This window comes from Rhinoderma darwinii, chromosome 1 (genome assembly GCF_050947455.1).
Source record: "Rhinoderma darwinii isolate aRhiDar2 chromosome 1, aRhiDar2.hap1, whole genome shotgun sequence".
Lineage (NCBI taxonomy): Eukaryota > Metazoa > Chordata > Amphibia > Anura > Rhinodermatidae > Rhinoderma > Rhinoderma darwinii.
This window is the reverse complement of record NC_134687.1, coordinates 644,728,140-644,750,809: the sequence shown is the minus strand read 5'-3', so window position 1 is coordinate 644,750,809 and position 22,670 is coordinate 644,728,140.

The window sequence follows — 22,670 nt, the reverse complement described above, 5'->3', positions numbered from 1 at the left end:
TGTAACCGCAGCATGAGCAGAGACACAGCAGCAGCGTACATGCAACCGTAGCATGAGCAGAGACACAGCAGCAGTGTAAATGTAACCGCAGCATGAGCAGAGACACAGCAGCAGAGTACATGTAACCGCAGCATGAGCAGAGACACAGCAGCAGCGTACATGTAACCGCAGCATGAGCAGAGACACAGCAGCATACATGTAACCCCAGCATGAGCAGAGACACCGCAGCAGCGTACATGTAACCGCAGCATGAGCACAGACACAGCAGCAGCGTACATGTAACCGCAGCATGATCAGAGACACAGCTGGAGTGTACATTTAACCGCAGCATGAGCGGAGACACAGCAGCAGAGTACATGTAACCACAGCATGAGCAGAGACACAGCAGCAGCGTACATGTTACCACAGCATGAGCGGAGACACAGCAGCAGAGTACATGTAACCGCAGCATGAGCACAGACACAGCAGCAGCGTACATGTAACCACAGCATGAGCAGAGACACAGCAGCAGCGTACATGTAACCGCAGCATGAGCAGAGACACAGCAGCAGAGTACATGTAACCGCAGCATGAGCAGAGACACAGCAGCAGAGTACATGTAACCGCAGCATGAGCAGAGACACAGCAGCAGCGTACATGTAACCGCAATAGGAGCAGTGACACAGCAGTAGCGTACATGTAACCCCAGCATGAGCAGAGACACAGCAGCAGCGTACATGTAATCGCAGCATGAACAGAGACACAGCAGCGTACATGTAACCACAGCATGAGCAGAGACACAGCAGGAGTGTACATGTAACCGCAGCATGAGCACAGACACAGCAGCAGCGTACATGTAACCACAGAATGAGCAGAGACATAGCAGCAGCGTACATGTAACTGCAGCATGAGCAAAGACACAGCAGCAGCGTACATGTAACCGCAGCATGAGCAGAGACACAGCAGCAGCGTACATGTAACCGCAGCATGAGCAGAGACACAGCAGCAGCGTACATGTTACCACAGCATGAGCAGAGACACAGCGGCAGCGTACATGTAACAGCAGTATGAGCAGAGACACAGCAGCAGAGTACATGTAACCGCAGCATGAGCAGAGACACAGCAGCAGAGTACATGTAACCACAGCATGAGCAGAGACACAGCAGCAGCATACATGTAACCACAGCATGAGCAGAGACACAGCAGCAGTGTACATGTAACCGCAGCATGAGGAGAGACATAGTGGCAGCGTACATGTAACCGCAGTATGAGTGGAGACAGCAGCAGTGTACATGTAACCGCAGCATGAGCAGAGACACAGCAGCAACGTACATATAACCATAGCATGAGCAGAGACACAGCAGCAGCGTACATGTAACCACAGCATGAGCAGAGACACAGCAGCAACGTACATATAACCGTAGCATGAGCAGAGACACAGCAGCAGTGTAAATGTAACCGCAGCATGAGCAGAGACACAGCAGCAGAGTACATGTAACCGCAGCATGAGCAGAGACACAGCAGCAGTGTAAATGTAACCGCAGCATGAGCAGAGACACAGCAGCAGAGTACATGTAACCGCAGCATGAGCAGAGACACAACAGCAGCAGAGTACATGTAACCGCAGCATGAGCAGTGACACAGCAGCAGCATACATGTAACCACAGCATGAGCAGAGACACAGCAGCAGCGTACATGTAACCACAGCATGAGCAGAGACACAGCAGCAGAATACATGTAACCGCAGCATGAGCAGAGACACAGCAGAAGCGTACATGTAACCACAGCATGAGCAGAGACACAGCAGCAGCATACATGTAACCGCAGCATGAGCAGAGACACAGCAGCAGCGTACATGTAACCGCAGCATGAGCAGAGACACAGCAGCAGCATACATGTAACCACAGCATGAGCAGAGACACAGCAGCAGCGTACATGTAACCGCAGCATGAGCGGAGACACAGCAGCAGTGTACATGTAACCACAGCATGAGCAGAGACACAGCAGCAGCGTACATGTAACCGCAGCATGAGCAGAGACACAGCAGCAGAGTACATGTAACCACAGCATGAGCAGAGACACAGCAGCAGTGTACATGTAACCCCAGCATGAGCAGAGACACAGCAGCAGAATACATGTAACCGCAGCATGAGCAGAGACACAGCAGAAGCATAGTACATGTAACCGCAGCATGAGCAGAGACACAGCAGCAGCGTACATATAACCACAGCATGAGCAGAGACACAGCAGCAGAGTTTATGTAACCGCAGCATGACCAGAGACACAGCAGCAGCGTACATGTATCCGCAGCATGAGCAGAGACACAGCAGCAGTGTACATGTAACCACAGCATGAACAGAGACACAGCAGCAGCGTACATGTTACCGCAGCATGAGCGGAGACACAGCAGCAGCGTACATGTAACCGCAGCATGAGCAGAGGCACAGCAGCAGAGTACATGTAACCTCAGCATGAGCAGAGACACAGCAGCAGAGAACATGTAACCGCAGCATGAGCAGAGACACAGCAGCAGCGTACATGTAACCGCAGCATGAGCAGAGACACAACAGCAGCAGAGTACATGTAACCGCAGCATGAGCAGTGACACAGCAGCAGCATACATGTAACCACAGCATGAGCAGAGACACAGCAGCAGCGTACATGTAACCACAGCATGAGCAGAGACACAGCAGCAGAATACATGTAACCGCAGCATGAGCAGAGACACTGCAGCAGCGTACATGTAACCGCAGCATGACCAGAGACACAGCAGCAGCTTACATGTATCCGCAGCATGAGCAGAGACACAGCAGCAGTGTACATGTAACCGCAGCATGAGCAGAGACACAGCAGCAGAGTACATGTAACCGCAGCATGACCAGAGACACAGCAGCAGCTTACATGTATCCGCAGCATGAGCAGAGACACAGCAGCAGTGTACATGTAACCACAGCATGAACAGAGACACAGCAGCAGCGTACATGTTACCGCAGCATGAGCGGAGACACAGCAGCAGCGTACATGTAACCACAGCATGAGCGGAGACACAGCAGCAGTGTACATGTAACCGCAGCATGAGGAGAGACATAGCGGCAGCGTACATGTAACCGCAGTATGAGTGGAGACAGCAGCAGAGTACATGTAACCGCAGCATGAGCAGAGACACAGCAGCAACGTACATATAACCATAGCATGAGCAGAGACACAGCAGCAGTGTACATGTAACCACAGCATGAGCAGAGACACAGCAGCAACTTACATATAACCGTAGCATGAGCAGAGACACAGCAGCAGCGTACATGTAACCGCAGCATGAGCAGAGATAGCAGCAGTGTACATGTAACCACAGCATGAGCAGAGACACAGCAGCAACTTACATATAACCGTAGCATGAGCAGAGACACAGCAGCAGCGTACATGTAACCGCAGCATGAGCAGAGACACAGCAGCAGCATACATGTAACCACAGCATGAGCGGAGACACAGCAGCAGCGTACATGTAACCACAGCATGAGCAGAGAGACAGCAGCAGCATACATGTAACCACAGCATGAGCAGAGACACAGCAGCAGCGTACATGTAACCGCAGCATGAGCAGAGACACAGCAGCAGCATACATGTAACCACAGCATGAGCGGAGACACAGCAGCAGCGTACATGTAACCACAGCATGAGCAGAGACACAGCAGCAGCGTACATGTAACCACAGCATGAGCAGAGACACAGCAGCAGCGTACATGTAACCGCAGCATGAGCAGAGACACAGCAGCAGCATACATGTAACCACAGCATGAGCAGAGACACAGCAGAAGCGTACATGTAACCACAGCTTAAGCAGAGACACAGCAGCAGCATACATGTAACCGCAGCATGAGCAGAGACACAGCAGAAGCGTACATGTAACCACAGCATGAGCAGAGACACAGCAGCAGAATGCCTGAAAAAACTGAGGGACCCACGACGGTCATTAAGTTTTTGGGAATCATGATTGATTCAGATAACATGGAGTGTCGCTTGCCTGATGATAAGTTGCTGGAGATGAGAGGGTTGGTGGCGAGTGCGCTGCGCAGGAAGAAGATCCAGTTGCGGGACTTGCAATCCTTGTTGGGGCATTTGAATTTTGCTTGTAGGATTATGCCCATGGGACGGGTGTTTTGCAGGCGATTGGCGAGTGCTACCGCAGGGGTTCATTCTCCCCATCATTTCATTAGGTTGTCGGCGGAGTTGAAAGCTGACTTGTTGGTGTGGGGGGAGTTTTTGCAGACCTATAATGGGCGGTCGGTGCTCATGTATCAGCCGGTGTCTAGTGTGGACTTGGAGCTGTATACTGATGCATCAGGTGCTTGTGGATTTGGGGCTTATTTCCAGGGGCAGTGGTGTGCAGGAGTTTGGCCAGATGCATGGCATGAATGTGGTTTTGTCCGTAACTTGGCTCTGCTGGAATTGTTCCCGATTGTGGTGGCTGCGGAGTTGTGGGGGGATTGTCTGCGGGACCGGAGAGTGCGTTTCGTATGTGACAATCTGGGTGTCGTTCAGGCTGTTAATGCGCAGACAGCTAATTCTCCGCCAGTCGTGCGACTATTGCGACATTTAGTTTTGAGAGGTCTGATGTTGAATGCGCATTTTGTGGCAGTGCATATTCCTGGGGTGCTGAATTCTGTGGCTGATTCCCTTTCTCGTCAACAGTGGGACAGGTTTCGTCTGCTGGCGCCGGGGGCGGAGTCTCATGGCCTGCCGTGTCCAGAGCATCTGTGGAAGGTGGTGTGACAATGGCGATGTCGCTCGTGGAAAGGTCTGTTAGTGCGGTAACGTGGCAGAGGTACAGTGCGGTATGGCAGGTATGGGAGGCGTTGTTGGAAAATGCGCAGGCAGGTATTGCAGATCGGCAGGCGTGTTTGCTGTATTTTATAGGAAATGCGTACAGTGAGGGGTCGTCTGCAGCAACGGTCGCTCGCAGTTTGTCGGCCTTGGCTTTTTGGTTTAAGAAGAAAGGTGAGGAGGACGTGACTAAGTCCTTTCTGGTGCGGCAGGCAATGAAGGGTTTCAGGAGGGGTTCCGCAGTTAGGGACCGCAGGAAGCCGGTGTCATTTGAGCTGTTGGTAGCGATTTGTGATTTGTTGAGGGAGGTTTGTGTTTCAGCATTTGAAGTGCGGCTATTTACACTGGCCTTTTCTTTGGCGTTCTTTGGGGCGTTCCGGATATCGGAGTTGGTGTCGGCCAGTAAGATTGTGGCAGGGGGTTTATTGTACGCTGATGTGGATTTGGATGGCTCCTGCCTTTCTTGTTTGCTCCGTAGATCTAAGACAGATCAGGAAGGGAGAGGTTTTGTGGTGCGTTTGTATGAGTTACCAGGGTCGCGGGTGTGCCCGGTCCGCTGTTTTCGGGAGTTTGTTGCGGTGAGGCCTGAGGGCCCAGCATCCTTGTTGGTTCATGCAGACGGGCTGTCTCTGTCAAAATTCCAGTTTTCACAGGTGTTCAAAAAATGTCTCCTGTTGTCTGGCAGAGGTGGAGCAGGTTTTAGCTCTCACTCTTTTAGAATTGGCGCAGCTACGGAAGCAGCTCGGTGGGGTTTATCCCCGGCGATGGTTAAGAAGATCGGTAGGTGGGAATCAGACAGATATAGGTTGTATGTGCGGCCTCACTTGCTTTGAGGCGGTGGTGATAAGATGTGCTGGAGGTGGATATGGAGTAGTTACGTTGTTGTTTTGTGTTGTTTTAGGTGCAGGTCCCTGCTTGATTTGGATCATGGGGCACTCCTACGTGCACTGGGGAGGTGTTCGTGCAGATGTTCGTCCGGCCGGACGACAGTTGGGCATGGATCACGCAGAGGTGCAGGTCAGATGGTTGGGCCTGCGGGGCATGCTGTGGTGTAGGCTGTTACCAGAGGTACAATTTTATGCAGGTTTGGACAGGGCGCCGGATATCTTAGTGGTGCACCTTGGCGGCAATGATTTGGGCATTCGGTCGTCCAGGGATTTAGTGAGGGATGTGAATATTGACCTTTTGCGGTTGTGGTCGGCGTTCCCAGGAGTGGTTATTGTATGGTCTGATATTGTGGCTCGCAAGGTGTGGCGGGAGGCACGTTCCGTACATAGCTTAAATAAAGCGCGAGCAAAAGTCAACAAGGTAGTTGGCAGGTTTGTGGCACGCAATGGCGGTGTTGTGGTGCGGCATAAGGAGTTGGAGGGTAGAGAGGTAGGTTTCCTCAGGGCGGATGGTGTTCATCTAAACGAGGTGGGTCTGGATATGTGGACCCTGGACATTAAGGAGGGCATGGAGAAAGCCCTGCAGTTGTGGAGGGACAATCATGTGTAAGGGGTCACACATGATTGTCGTGGCGGTAGGAAGAGGGGTCTTTGGAGGCACGTAATGGTAAGAAGGAGAAGCAACAATGGAGATTGTTGCAAGAGAACTCGGGGCGTTTAACCCGGGATAGTATTGGAGGGGCTGGGGAGTGGTTACCCAGCTCATATATATTCCTGATGGGCAGGGTCCCCAGGAAGGGAGAGAGAGGTCTTGGACATGGTTGGTGCCCTCGGGTCAGGTGCAGAACGGCTGTAGGGTAAGGGGTCCAGACCTAATAAGGAAACGATGGAGTTTAATGATTGAAGTGCCTTCAAGGATCCTTTATCTGGAGTTGGGAAATAGAGCAGGATGTTATCATGGAGTTATGATGTGTTTATGGTTATGCTCTTTTTCAGAAAAAAGGTGTGTTTAATAAATGGCTGCTGTGGCCTTTACACCAAAATTCATGTGTGGTCTCTTATTGGGGTTTGGGGTGTAAGGTCGTAGATAGCGGAAGCATCAAACATACCTTAAGTCAAGTAAGCCCAGCGTAATGTAGGCGCAGCCGTAATGAAGGAAGCGCATGACTAGGTGTTTGGGAGTTCTAGGCTATTATGTTCTAGGTATTATGTTTTAGGCTATATTTATAGGGATTGGAGGGTTATGTGAAAGGGGCATGGGGCAAAATGTATCTATATGTGGTGGGTGGAGAATAAAGTATATAAGTCCATGCGGGGAAGAGGCAGCCCTCTTTCCCGCTGGACAACAGGAGAAAGTTTTGTCCCGCCCGCCCTCCCAGTATTTTTCTCCTGTTTATCGGAATTTGTCGGTTGGGGTTTTGTTTTGTCACAGTAGCGATGGCGGTAGGAGGAGGGGTCTTTGGAGGCACGTAATGGTAAGAAGGAGAAGCAACAATGGAGATTGTTGCAAGAGAACTCGGGGCGTTTAACCCGGGATAGTATTGGAGGGGCTGGGGAGTGGTTACCCAGCTCATATATATTCCTGATGGGCAGGGTCCCCAGGAAGGGAGAGAGAGGTCTTGGACATGGTTGGTGCCCTCGGGTCAGGTGCAGAACGGCTGTAGGGTAAGGGGTCCAGACCTAATAAGGAAACGATGGAGTTTAATGATTGAAGTGCCTTCAAGGATCCTTTATCTGGAGTTGGGAAATAGAGCAGGATGTTATCATGGAGTTATGATGTGTTTATGGTTATGCTCTTTTTCAGAAAAAAGGTGTGTTTAATAAATGGCTGCTGTGGCCTTTACACCAAAATTCATGTGTGGTCTCTTATTGGGGTTTGGGGTGTAAGGTCGTAGATAGCGGAAGCATCAAACATACCTTAAGTCAAGCAGAAGCGTACATGTAACCACAGCTTAAGCAGAGACACAGCAGCAGCATACATGTAACCGCAGCATGAGCAGAGACACAGCAGAAGCGTACATGTAACCACAGCATGAGCAGAGACACAGCAGCAGAATACATGTAACCGCAGCATGAGCAGAGACACAGCAGAAGCATAGTACATGTAACCACAGCATGAGCAGAGACACAGCAGCAGCATACATGTAACCGCAGCATGAGCAGAGACACTGCAGCAGCGTACATGAAACCGCAGCATGACCAGAGACACAGCAGCAGCTTACATGTATCCGCAGCATGAGCAGAGACACAGCAGAAGCGTACATGTAACCGCAGCATGAGCAGAGACACAGCAGCAGAGTACATGTGACCGCAGCATGAGCAGAGACACAGCAGCAGCTTACATGTAACCGCAGCATGAGCAGTGACACAGCAGCAGCATACATGTAACCACAGCATGAGCAGAGACACAGCAGCAGAATATATGTAACCGCAGCATGAGCAGAGACACAGCAGCAGCATACATGTAACCGCAGCATGAGCAGAGACACAGCAGCAGAGTACATGTGACCGCAGCATGAACAGAGACACAGCAGCAGCTTACATGTAACCGCAGCATGAGCAGTGACACAGCAGCAGCTTACATGTAACCACAGCATGAGCAGAGAAACAGCAGCAGCGTACATGTAACCATAGCATGAGCAGAGACACTGCAGCAGCGTACATGTAACCGCAGCATGAGCAGAGACACAGCAGCAGAGTACATGTAACCATAGCATGAGCAGAGACACTGCAGCAGCGTACATGTAACCGCAGCATGAGAAAAGACACAGCAGCAGTGTACATGTAACCACAGCATGAGCAGAGACACAGCAGCAGAATACATGTAACCGCAGCATGAGCAGAGACACAGCAGAAGCGTACATGTAACCACAGCATGAGCAGAGACACAGCAGCAGCATACATGTAACCGCAGCATGAGCGGAGACACTGCAGCAGCGTACATGTAACCGCAGCATGACCAGAGACACAGCAGCAGCTTACTTGTATCCGCAGCATGAGCAGAGACACAGCAGCAGTGTACATGTAACCACAGCATGAACAGAGACACAGCAGCAGTGTACATGTGACCGCAGCATGAGCAGAGACACAGCAGCAGCGTAATGTAACCACAGCATGAGCAGAGACACAGCAGCAGCGTACATGTAACCACAGCATGAGCAGAGACACAGCAGCACCGTACATGTAACCGCAGCATGAGCAGAGACACAGCAGCAGTCTACATGTAACCGCAGCATGAGCGGAGACACAGCAGCAGCGTACATGTAACCACAGCATGAGCAGAGACACAGCAGAAGGGTACATGTAACCACAGCATGAGCAGAGACACAGCAGCTGTGTACATGTAACCACAGCATGAGCAGTGACACAGCACCAGCATACATGTAACCGCAGCATGAGCAGAGACACAGCAGCAGCGTACATGTAACCACAGCATGAGCAGAGACATAGCAGCAGCGTACATGTAACCACAGCACGAGCAGAGACACAGCAGCAGCGTACATGTAACCACAGCATGAGCAGAGACACAGCAGCACCGTACATGTAACCGCAGCATGAGCAGAGACACAGCAGCAGCATACATGTAACCACAGCATGAGCAGAGACACAGCAGAAGCATACATGTAACCGCAGCATGAGCAGAGGTACAGCAGCAGAGTACATGTAACCACAGCATGAGTAGAGACACAGCAGACGCGTACATGTAACCTAAGCATGAGCGGAGACACAGCAGCAGCGTACATGTAACCGCAGCATGAGCGGAGACACAGCAGCAGCATACATGTAACCACAGCATGAGTAGAGACACAGCAGCAGCGTACATGTAACCTCAGCATGAGCGGAGACACAGCAGCAGCGTACATGTAACCACAGCATGAGCAGAGACACAGCAGCACAGTACATGTAACCTCAGCATGAGCGGAGACACAGCAGCAGCATACATGTAACCGCAGCATGAGCAGAGACACAGCAGCAGCGTACATGTAACCACTGCATGAGCAGAGACACAGCAGCAGAGTACATGTAACCGCAGCATGAGAAGAGACACAGCAGCAGCATACATGTAACCGCAGCGTGAGCAGAGACACAGCAGCAGCAGCGTACATGTAACCGCAGTATTAGTGGAGACACATCAGCAGCGTACATGTAACCGCAGCATGAGCAGAGACACAGCAGCAGCATACATGTAACCACAGCATGAGCAGAGACACAGCAGCAGCGTACATGTAATCGCAGCATGAGCAGAGACACAGCAGCAACGTACATGTAATCGCAGCATGAGCGGAGACACAGCTGCAGTGTACATGTAACCACAGCATGAGCATAGACACAGCAGAAGCGTACATGTAGCCGCAGCATGAGCAGAGACACAGCAGCAGAGTACATGTAACCACAGCATGAGCAGAGACACAGCAGCAGAGTAAATGTAACCGCAGCATGAGCAGAGACACAGCAGCAGTGTACATGTAACCGCAGCATGAGCAGAGACACAGCAGCAGCGTACATGTAACCGCAGCATGAGCAGAGACACAGAGGCAGGGTACATGTAACCACAGCATGAGCAGAGACCTTCTTGATTGATAAACATGATATTTACTGCTGTGTGATACGGGGATCGGTGCCAGCACATGACCGCGGTCACGCTCTCACACCTAGGGGGGAGATCTAAGCTTTAGTGATACTGTGCAAGGCTAGAAGCACGGATTCCCTAACCTTTTCCTCAATTGTACTATCCCTAAACTGGTGCCGGGTTCGTCACGATGTACGTTTTTTCTGAAGTCAGTCAGCTTCTTCTAGTGTTACCATGCACAAAGTTTTTAATTATTAGGGATACAGCATTTAAATCGGAACCCTGCCTTTCCTCCTATTCTCATTTTTATTTCAGTATTCACCTCTGCTAGATATTGGAAGTACCAGTGGCAGCTAAGGAGGTGAATAATATTCGACTTTATAACCACATAAAAATTTATAAAAATAAACAACAATAAATAACAAATATTAATGGGATTTGAAAATAAATAGTTTGCCATATATCCCATTGGCAGGCATAATCTGCCTTCTGGTGCCGGTTTAATATTAAGAGATCGAACGATCCAAGTAACTTTTTCCCATTCTTTTTCCTATTATTTACCATTTACCTATGGTGGTGCACATCAGGGCAGAGTAAAAGTTATTAAAAAAAAAGATCCAAAGAGAGGAAGCTTTAACCCGTCCATACACGTGTAGTTTTGAAGGGTATGATAATGATTGTAAGACAAAAATGACATTATTGTTTTACCTTAGACATGAAAAAACATTATAGTTGTGTTACCATCCACAGAGCAGGTTTTACATGAACTACCGTTCCTATCCTGACACAGCCGCGCAATGATCTTCCATCATCTCACACTAAGGCCGGATTCACACAAGCGTGTGCGTTCTGCGCACGCAAAAAATGTGGCGTTTTGCGTGCGCAAAAGGCACTTAACAGCTCCGTGTGTCATCACCATATGATGCGGGGCTGCATGCTTTTCGCGCAGCCGCCATCATTATGACACTCCGTTTGGATGTTTGTAAACAGAAAAGAACGTGGTGCTTTTCCGTTTTCATTCATCCTTTTCACTGCTATTGCGCGAATCACGCGCATCCCACGGAAGTGCTTCCGTGTGGTGCGCATGATTTTCACGCATCCATTGACTTCAATGGGTGCGTGATGCGCGAAATATGCAGAAAGAACGGACATGTCGTGAGTTTTTCGCAGCGGACTCACGCTGCATAAAAATCACGCACCTCTCTGCACGGCCCCATAGACTAATACAGGAACGTGCGACGCGGGTGAAAATCACGCGCGTTGCACGGACGTATATCCCGTTCATCTGAATAAGCCCTAAACCTTATGTGTAACGTTGTGTTAGAATTACATTTTTTAATAAAGTGTTTGTCTCTCACAATGTTTGTTGTTATTTCTAGTGTTCGTTGAATTGGGTTACATCAATGTACCTAAAAGGGAGTTATCCGTCTGTCTCTGTTTACAAGGCAATGATGTCACAGCACATGGTAAAGATTGGGTGCCTTGGAGACAAGACATGATGTCCTGACACCTTATAATCATAGAGAAGCGGGAAGCTGCAATGTGTGAATAGAGCAGAGTAAAGGAGTATTCCCAACACAGGATATGCCATAAATGTCTGGTAGATTCAGGACCCACATATATGTGGAAAATAGGGGTCCCCTGACCTGCCTGGTCAGTCGGCTGCTTTATCATGGCGGAGAATGAATGGAGAGGTGGCTGCGCATGGGCATTTACTAGATCCATGATCCTAAAATGCCCTCTTGGTTAAAGATCCCAGATCTATGTGTTTCCAGCTTACGAAGTCCACAACCATGTTTTCTGATCCTTTTAGATGGATTGATGAGAGGGACAGATTTTTTTTGGCCCAGATGACATAAACAGTATTGTGAGACAGAATCTTAGCATGGTGATGTCTGAATTGTAGAAAGGCCAATTTTCCAGACCGCTCTCAATTTTTGGTAATTTGAAGATTTTAACCAGACGTCTTGCCGTCATGTTCCCTGTAGAAATTTTTCCAGAAAACACGACCCAAAGGCCATTTGCTCAGGAAACTAGGGACTATTTTAAAATTCTTCTGTCTAAATCTATGAACAAGAGGAATAGAAATTGAAGCAAAAAATCAACTAATAAAGAAAGTAGATGAGGCAGAAAACCATGATGAACTCATTGTTATGGGGTACCTTAACTACCCTGATATAAACAGGGAGGCAGAAACCTTCAGGTCCCACAAAGGAAACAGGTTTTTGACAATAATTAATGACAATTACATTTTACAACTGATGCAGGACCTAAGAAGACGGGGAGAGGGGCACTTCTAGACCTAATTTTAACCAATAGGCTGGGCAGGATATGAAAAGTACAGGTTGGGGGTCACCTAGGTAATAGTGACCACAACATTATAAGTTTCCATGTATGTATAGTAACAGGAAAGGGAAAGAGGAAAGTAGTGTGATCAAATAATATTGAAAATAATAAATTCTTTATTAGTAAATAGTTAAAATAACAATGTTAGCTGAAAATTTGTAGTGCCAATGACCCCTCACTTGACACTATAGACAAATAAATGTCTTAATTATTCTTACTCCGTTGGGGAAATATGCGAGTAATGGGACAAGTAGCCTAAATCTTAGATGTATATTGATATATTGATTAGCCCACAGTTGTATATGCTAAAGCAAAGTGTTGTGGAAATTACACTGCTAGAGCATTAACTTGAGTTGGTTGTAGTGGTACACAATTCTCTATAATGCTGTGCTGAAGGTTCCTTCATCGGGCTGTAATGTTAGCCCAGCGATGGAGGAACCTAGTAAAGTGACAGTCACTGCGTGTCTGTCAAGTTGCACATAGACCAGATCAGCATACAATGTACAGTGCTGAGCACGGTCAAATGAGAGAGAGTACACGGCAAAAGCCGGGATAAGCTGTCTGGGTGCTTGTTAGCACGTCCAGTGCAGCTAAACACGGTCCCTGTTTGTGGGCTAATGCAGCTCACTGAGCACAGAATGTGTGTGCAGCCTAGATGGAGAGACTGCTAAATCAACAGTCTCTACGTAGCGGCTCAATGGTCACACGGCTCAAAAACAAAAGTGCCGTTTGTGAATAAAGAACCAGTGTAATCTACAGAGTAGAGCCGAGATCAGCTGTCTGGGTGCTGTCAGCACGTCCAGTACAGCGTAGCACGGACTCTCACTGTAGGCTGCTACGGCTCACTGGGCACACACTGTGTGCTGCATCGAGGAGAGACTTTCAGGATGACAGTCTCTGCATTCCTGTGGAGCTTCTAGTTGATCACTACGGCATACAGGGAGTAGTGCCGTTCGTGATCAGAAAGGGAGTTTACAGTGTTGAGCCCGGATCAGCTGTCTGGGTGCTAACAGCACATCCAGTACAGCTCAGCACGGTCCCCCACTGCAGGCTGCTGCGGTTCCCTAGGCACACACTGTGTGTACAGTGTCAACAAGAGACTGTTGAAATAACAGTCTCTGCGGTCTTTGAAGCTGCTCGTTGATCATTACGGCACACAATAGACAGTGCCGTTCGTGACCAACGACCAGGGAGTTGAAGCCTGTATGCCGGGATCAGCTGTCTGGGTGCTAATCAGCACGTCCAGAGCAGCCCGGTCCCTTCGTTTGAGCTGCTATAATTGACTGAGCGCACGTACTATGTGCAGCTTCAGTGATAGAGGCACGACGCGCGTTTCGCCGGAACTTCCGGCTTCTTCCAGGGAAGTTCCGGCGAAACGCGCGTCGGGTGTTTTACTATCAACAATGTTTCATGCTCTAACACTAACTCCGTTATTTGAGACACTAGTCTCCAACTAACAACTGTGGCAGAATATCTGCTAAGAGACAGGGACTCCTCTATGCCTCTATCACTGAAGCTGCACATAGTACGTGCGCTCAGTCAATTATAGCAGCTCAAACGAAGGGACCGGGCTGCTCTGGACGTGCTGATTAGCACCCAGACAGCTGATCCCGGCATACAGGCTTCAACTCCCTGGTCGTTGGTCACGAGCGGCACTGTCTATTGTGTGCCGTAATGATCAACGAGCAGCTTCAAAGACCGCAGAGACTGTTATTTCAACAGTCTCTTGTTGACACTGTACACACAGTGTGTGCCTAGGGAACCGCAGCAGCCTGCAGTGGGGGACCGTGCTGAGCTGTACTGGATGTGCTGTTAGCACCCAGACAGCTGATCCGGGCTCAACACTGTAAACTCCCTTTCTGATCACGAACGGCACTACTCCCTGTATGCCGTAGTGATCAACTAGAAGCTCCACAGGAATGCAGAGACTGTCATCCTGAAAGTCTCTCCTCGATGCAGCACACAGTGTGTGCCCAGTGAGCCGTAGCAGCCTGCAGTGAGAGTCCGTACTACGCTGTACTGGACGTGCTGACAGCACCCAGACAGCTGATCTCGGCTCTACTCTGTAGATTACACTGGTTCTTTATTCACAAACGGCACTTTTGTTTTTGAGCCGTGTGACCATTGAGCCGCTACGTAGAGACTGTTGATTTAGCAGTCTCTCCATCTAGGCTGCACACACATTCTGTGCTCAGTGAGCTGCATTAGCCCACAAATAGAGACCGTGTTTAGCTGCACTGGACGTACTAACAAGCACCCAGACAGCTTATCCCGGCTTTTGCCGTGTACTCTCTCTCATTTGACCGTGCTCAGCACTGTACATTGTATGCTGATATGGTCTATGTGCAACTTGACAGACACGCAGTGACTGTCACTTTACTAGGTTCCTCCATCGCTGGGCTAACATTACAGCCCGATGAAGGAACCTTCAGCACAGCATTATAGAGAATTGTGTACCACTACAACCAACTCAAGTTAATGCTCTAGCAGTGTAATTTCCACAACACTTTGCTTTAGCATATACAACTGTGGGCTAATCAATATATCAATATACATCTAAGATTTAGGCTACTTGTCCCATTACTCGCATATTTCCCCAACGGAGTAAGAATAATTAAGACATTTATTTGTCTATAGTGTCAAGTGAGGGGTCATTGGCACTACAAATTTTCAGCTAACATTGTTATTTTAACTATTTACTAATAAAGAATTTATTATTTTCAATATTATTTGATCACACTACTTTCCTCTTTCCCTTTCCTGTTACTATACATATATCATAAATCGGTGGTGTACACCTAGTGTGAATCTCATTGCTCCAACATATTATATATAAAATTGTATGAGGGTAATACCTATCAATCTATAATACTAAGTTTCCATGTATTCTTTAATAAGATGTTTGGTAGAGTACCTAGAAAAACACTAAACTTCTGAAAGGCCAATTTTCATGGGCTAAGGGACGACTTTAACCCCTTCCCGACATTTGCCGTATGGATACGTCATGGAAAGCCATGACATCCCGCAAATTGGCGTATCCATACGCCAAACGTAGAAGGGGTTACAGTGTAAAAAATTAAAATGACAAAGTAAAGATGGTGTAATGACGGGGTAGGGAGACAGACATGTGAGCCCTAATCTACCCGCCACTCAGTCCCTGCCTACTTGCAACGGCCCGTCCTAGGCGACGGCGTACAACTGGGCGACGGTCCTTACTCTCACTATGTGCACGACAGACAGACAGACAAGGGTACAAAGAAGCTAAGGGAAAAGGGGCAGATGCCCATGGCAACACCGTGAGCAACAAGAGTAGTGAACGAGCTGAGTCAAACCAGGAGTCAATTGCCCCATTCCTATTGACCTCATCTTCATCCTCATCATTCAGTGATGAGGAACCCCCGCAAAGACGCCCCAGGACATCAGCTGAGGTAACCCCCCAAATGAGTGATACCATGTGGAACCCACCCCCTGATAATTATGAGCCTCACATTCCGGATTTCACAGGAAGCTCAGGAATTTGATTTGAGACTGTAGGCCTCACAGAAATTGACTATTTCAAGCTCTTTTTCTCTGAGGATTTTGTTAATTTAGTGGTGGCCCAGACAAATTTATACGCCCAGCAATTTTTAGCCCAAAACCCCACATCATCATTTGCTAGGTGGGCCCCCATAGAGGCAGCGTAGATGATGACATTTTGGGGCCTTGTCCTACATATGGGCTTAGTAAAAAAGCCAGAGATTAGGCAATAGTGGAGTGCGGACATTTTATACAGCACCCCATTTTACCGCATGGCAATGACCCGGACACGTTTTGAAATAATTCTGACATTTTTGCATTATAATCATAATGCACAGTGCCCGCCCCGTGATGACCCCACATACAACCGCCTATTCAAAATCAGACCAGTGATTGATTATTTCTGCACCAAATTTCAAGAAGTGTACACCCCCGAAAAGAACATAGCAATAGGTAAGTCCCTTGTACATTTTAAAGGGAGACTAAAATTCCGCCAATACCTGCCAAGCAAGAGGGCGAAATATGGAATTAAAATGTACAAGCTGTGCGAGAGCAGGCCAGGGTACACCTCCAGATTTAGGGTTTATGAAGGGAAGGACACCAGGATAGAACCTCCAGAATGCCCCCCTGTCCTGGGAGTTAGTGGAAAAATAGTGTGGGATTTGGTGCACCCACTGCTAGACCAGGGTTACCACCTTTACTTGGATAACTTCTATACCAGCATCCCACTATTTAAATGCCCCTCCACCAGAAGTACTGCAGCATGTGGCACAGTGCGCAAAAATCAGAGAGGCCTCTCTAAAAATCTGATAGGGCAACCCCTAAGAAAGGGAGAAAGCAGGGCAGTACACAGCGATAACATGTTGCTGGTCAAGTATAAGGACAAGAGGGACGTCCTTATGTTGACCACAATACACGGTAGCGGCAGCACCCCTGTCCCTGTCCGAGGTAGCACTACAATGACCCCCAAGCCAGATTGCATCCTCGGCTACAATAAGTACATGGGAGGGGTTGATCTCTCTGATCAAGTACTAAAGCCATACAGTGCCATGTGGAAAACAAAGGTGTGGTACAAAAAGCTGGCCGTGCACATGGTACAGATGGCATTGTATAACGCTTAGGTGCTATACCAATGTACAGGCCGGACAGGGACATTTCTTAATTTTCAAGAGGTGGTTATCAAGGCCCTTGTATTTGGGAACCAGGAAGGGGAGGGCCCCAGTTCTTCTAGAAGCGATGGTCCATGTATTGTACAAGGGCAACACTTTCCTGGCGAAATCCCCTCCACTGGTAAAAAGGGAAGGACCCCAAAAAGGTGTCAAGTGTGTTACAAAAGGGGGAGAAGACGAGACACAACTTATCATTGTGAAACCTGCTCCGACACACCTGGCCTGCGCAGAAAGGTGTGCTTCAAAGTTTATCACGCATCCATGGATTTTTAATTGACACATTTTTTTAAATGCTCACTATACCCCTAGATAAATTCCTTGAGGGATGAAGTTTCCCAAATGGGGCCACTTGTGGGGAGTTTCCACCGTTTTGGCCACTCAGGGGCTTTGCAAATGTGACATGGCCTCCGAAACCATTCCAGCTAAATTTGAACTCCAAATGGCGCTCTTTCCCTTCTTCCTGAGCACTGCCGTGTGTCCAAACAGCTGTTTATGACCAGATGTGGGGTATTGTTTTACTCGGGAGGAACTGCTCTACAAATTTTGGGGTGCTTTTTCTCCTTTAGACCTTGTGGGAATGAAAAAAAATTAGCTAAACCTACATTTTCTTTGCAAAAATTTAGATTTTCATTTTCACAGCCTACAGCCAATAATTTCTGCAAAAAACCTGTGGGGTCAAAATGCTCACTATACCCCTAGATAATTTCCTCAAGGGGTTTAGTTTCCAAAATGGGGTCACTTGTGGGGGGTTTCCACTGTTTTGTCCCCTCAGGGGCTTTGCAAATGCGACATGGCCTCCGCAAACCATTCCTGCTAAATTTGAGCTCCAAAAGCCAAATGGTGCTCTTTCCTTTCTAAGTCCTGCCGTGTGTCCAAACAGCCGTTTATGACCACATGTGGGGTATTATTTTATTCAGGAGAAACTGCTCTAAAAATGTGGTGCTTTTTCTCCTTTAGTCCTTGTGGGAATGAAAAACAATTAGCTAAACCTACATTTTCTTTGCAAAAATGTAGATATTCATTTTCACGGCCTACTTCCAATAATTTCTGCAAAAAACCTGTGGGGTCAAAATGCTCACTATACCCCTAGATAATTTCCTCAAGGGGTGTAGTTTCCAAAATGGGGTCACTTGTGGGGGTTTCCACTGTTTTGTCCCCTCAGGGGCTTTGCAAATGCGACATGGCCTCCGCAAACCATTCCTGCAAAATATGAGCTCCAAAAACCAAATGGCGCTCTTTCCATTCTAAGCCCCGCTGTGTGTCCAAACAGATGTTTATAACCACATCTGGCATATTGTTTTTCTCGGGAGAAAATGCTCTACAAATTTTGTGGTGCTTTTTCTCCTTTAGTCCTTGTGGGAATAAAAAAAAATTAGCTAAACCTACATTTTCTTTGCAAAAATTTAGGTTTTCATTTTCACTACCTAATTCCAATAATTTCTGCAAAAAACCTGTGCAGTCAAAATGCTCACTATACACCTATATCATTTCCTCAAGGGGTGTAGTTTTCAAAATGGCGTCACTTGTGGGGATTTTCTACTGTTTTAGCACCGCAAGAGCCCTTCAAACCTGACATGGTGCCTAAAATATAGTCTAATAAAAAGGAGGCCCCAAAATCCTCTAGGTGCTCCTTTGCTTATGAGGCCAGTGCTTCAGTCCATAAGCACACTACAGCCACATGTGGGATATTTCCTCAAACTGCACAATCTGGGCAATAAACATTGAGTTGCATTTCTCTTGTAATATTTTCTGTGTTACAAAAAAAATGAATTAAAAATGAATTTCTGCAAAAAAAACGAAATTTGTAAATTTCCCCACTACTTTTCTTTAATTCCTGTGAAATGTCTAAAGGGTTAAAATACTTTGTAAATGCTGTTTTGAATACTTTGAGGGGTGCAGGTTTTAAAATGGGGTGACTTATTGGGGATTTCTAATATCTATGGACCCCAAAGTCACTTCGGAACTGAACTGGCCCCTGTAAAAATAGCCTTTTGAATTTTTCTTGAAAATGTGAGAAATTGCTGCTAAAGTTCTAAGCCTTGAAAAACAGAGAAAAAGGAGTCATATACTATTTAAATATAATTGCCAAAGGCATGAAAATATAGATATTTTATTGGACAATATAAAATATACTTAGTTAAAATACAGACTACAAATCGGACAACTGTATTCCAGTTGCACAAGGAGATAATAGGAACACACTGGTATTCAGCACAAAAAGGAGGGGAAACTCTGGAAAAGAGGCTATCTAGCCTACTCTAAGACAGCAGTCAGATGACAATATAGGATGCAAACCAAAGTGTAAACAGGTTAGCATCATATGGTAAAGTGTAACACAAATACAGTTTATCTCGTAATAATCTTAGTGAAGGACGGGATGAGAAATAGCGCTAGCAATCACTTAAACCATACTTATGTATATGAAAAAAAAACGCCAGTCAATAGACTCAGCATGTCTGAGCCTCAAAAGAGGACACAGAGGTTCCCGGAATATAGGTATAAGAAGAATTGGTTTCTAGAGAAACGCGTAACGTAACTGACCCATGTGGCTCCTATGTTCCAGTGACTCCAAGGTGTGGAGAGACCCCAACATGCGTTTCGCGTGGATAGCTCTTTTGAGGCTCAGGCATGGCGTTTTTTTCATATACATAAGTATGGTTTAAGTGATTGCTAGCGCTATTTCTCATCCCATCCTTCACTAAGATTATTACGAGATAAACTGTATTTGTGTTACACTTTACCATATGATGCTAACCTGTTCACACTTTGGTTTGCGTCCTATATTGTCATCTGACTGCTGTCTTAGAGTAGGCTAGATAGCCTCTTTTCCACAGTTTCCCCTCCTTTTTTTGCTGAATACCAGTGTGTTCCTATTGTCTCCTTGTGCAACTGGAATACAGTTGTCCGATTTGTAGTCTGTATTTTAACTAAGTGTATTTTGTATTGTCCAATAAAATATTTATATTTTCATGCCTTTGGCCATTATATTTAAATAGTATATGACTCCTTTTTCTCGGTTTTTCAAAATATATGGTGGAGTTTCTTCTATTCTGACATTGGGGAGGTTTGAGTCCGCACATGCTGGTGACCTAGCCCTTATACTGATCATTCCTGTGAGACATATGTTTATATTAAAGTTCTAAGCCTTGTAACGTCCTAGAAAAACAAAAGGATGTTCAAAAAACGATGCCAAAGCAAAGTAGACATATGGGGGTTGTTAATTAGCAACAATTTTGTGTGGTATATCTGCCTGCCTTACAAGCAGATACATTTACATTGAAAAAAATTAAAATTGTAACATAAAGTCCAATGTGTCACGAGAAAATATTCTCAGAATCGCTTGGTTACTTGGTTCTGATTTGCGGTCACATGACCGCACCCAGGGTAATTTTTTTATTTCCTGTGACGCTCCGTGTCTCTGCTCAGCCAGCATTTACGGCTGAAGAAAGGCACGGCACATCATCAACTACATTTACAGGCAGTGGGTCAGGCGGATGCTTCATGAGCTCTTCAGGGCTCCACCTCCTCTGGTCCCGCCGCCTGTAAACATAGTTGATGACGCGCTGTGCCTCTGCTCAGCCGGAAGTGCAGGCTGAGCAAAGACACGGAATGTCATCAATCATAGTACACGCCCTCTCCTCCTCCTGTCTTGTCATCCACACCTACTCCTCCTTCAGTCTAGGCGCTCCTGCACTGCCTGTAAAGGTAGTTGATGATGCGCCTTGCCTTTGTTCAGCCGAAAGTTCTGGCTCATCAAAGTCACGGAGTGTCATCTCTCCTAGTACACGCCCCCTGCTCCTTCTACTCGCTGATGTCGAAGGAGGAGGGGGCGGCATTGTTATTCCTCAATCTTCACGCGCCACAATGGTTACATAAAGACAGGGCTGATGGGGTTATATGACCCCCATCATCCCTGTATGTGACTCCCATCATCCCTGTATGTGAACCCCATCATCCCTGTGTATTACCCTGAACATCCCTGTGTATTACCTTCAATATCCCTGTCTATTACCCCCAACATCACTGTATTACCCCCAACATCCCTGTCTATTACCGCCAACATCCCTGTCTATTACCCCCAACCTTCCTGTATATAACTGCCATCATCCCTTGTGTTCCCACCATCTCTGTGTGTGGCACTATCATAACTCCTAAGCAGCACGCCCGCTGTCTCTGGGTTATTTTTGACTCAGATCTTTCCATTACTCCTCACATACAATTACTTTCACGCTCCTGTCATTTTCACCTCAAAAACATCTCCAGAATCCACTCTTTTCTTACGGAGGAAACCGCCGAAACTCTCATTGTTGCTCTGATTCACTCTCGTCTTGACTACTGTAACTCATTACTAGTCGGTCTTCCCCTCACCAAACTCTCCCCTCTCCAATCTATCCTCAATGCAGCAGCCAGGCTCATATTTATTACCAACCGCTACACCAACACCTCTACCCTGTGCAAGTCACTGCACTGGTTGCCCATCCCCTTCCGTATAAAATTCAAACTTATTACTCTCACCCACAAAGCTCTCCACAGTGCTGCACCTCTTTACATCTCCTCCCTCATCTCTGTCTATCACCCTACTGGGGCTCTACGTTCTGCCAACGACCTTAGATTAAAATCCTCCATAATCCGAACCTCCCACCCCCGTCTCCAAGATTTTTCTCGTGCTGCATCCGTCCTCTGGAATGCACTACCCCAGACAATCCGATTAATTCCCAATATCCACAGTTTTAAACGTGCCCTGAAAACACATCTATTTAGACAGGCCTATAACATTCCCTAATCGGACTCTTTTCCATGGCCCTACTTTTAGATTAGTCATCAGAATAAGATTCCCTCACACTCCTTCTCTTCATGTCCGTCATACACTGATACTGGCTGGTGACCGGCTCATGCAGCTTTATGTTACCACCAGATGTGTAGAAAAATGGCGGGACCATCGTACAGTTCAAACACTGTTACACTTTGTGTCTCCCTTATTTCCTCATAGATTGTAAGCTCTTGCGAGCAGGGTCCTCACTCCTCAGGTTTGAATTGTAAACGAAATTTGTCACTATGTAATGTCTGATATTGTTTGTTTCATGTTCCCTCTAAATTCTAAAGTGCTGCGTAATATGTTGGCGCTATATAAATAAGGATTATTATTATTATGATAGGGGAAATACACAGGGATGATTGGGGTTATACACAGGGATGTTGGGGGTTATACACAGGGATGATGGTGGTTGTACACAGGGATTATGGGGGGAATTTACGGGGATGATAGTGGTTATATCATCGATGCATATATTCTGTGATCCCTGTGTATTACCTCATCATAACTGTGTATATAACCCCCACCGCCTGTGTGATTGTGTGTGTGTGTGTGTGTGTGTGTGTGTGAGA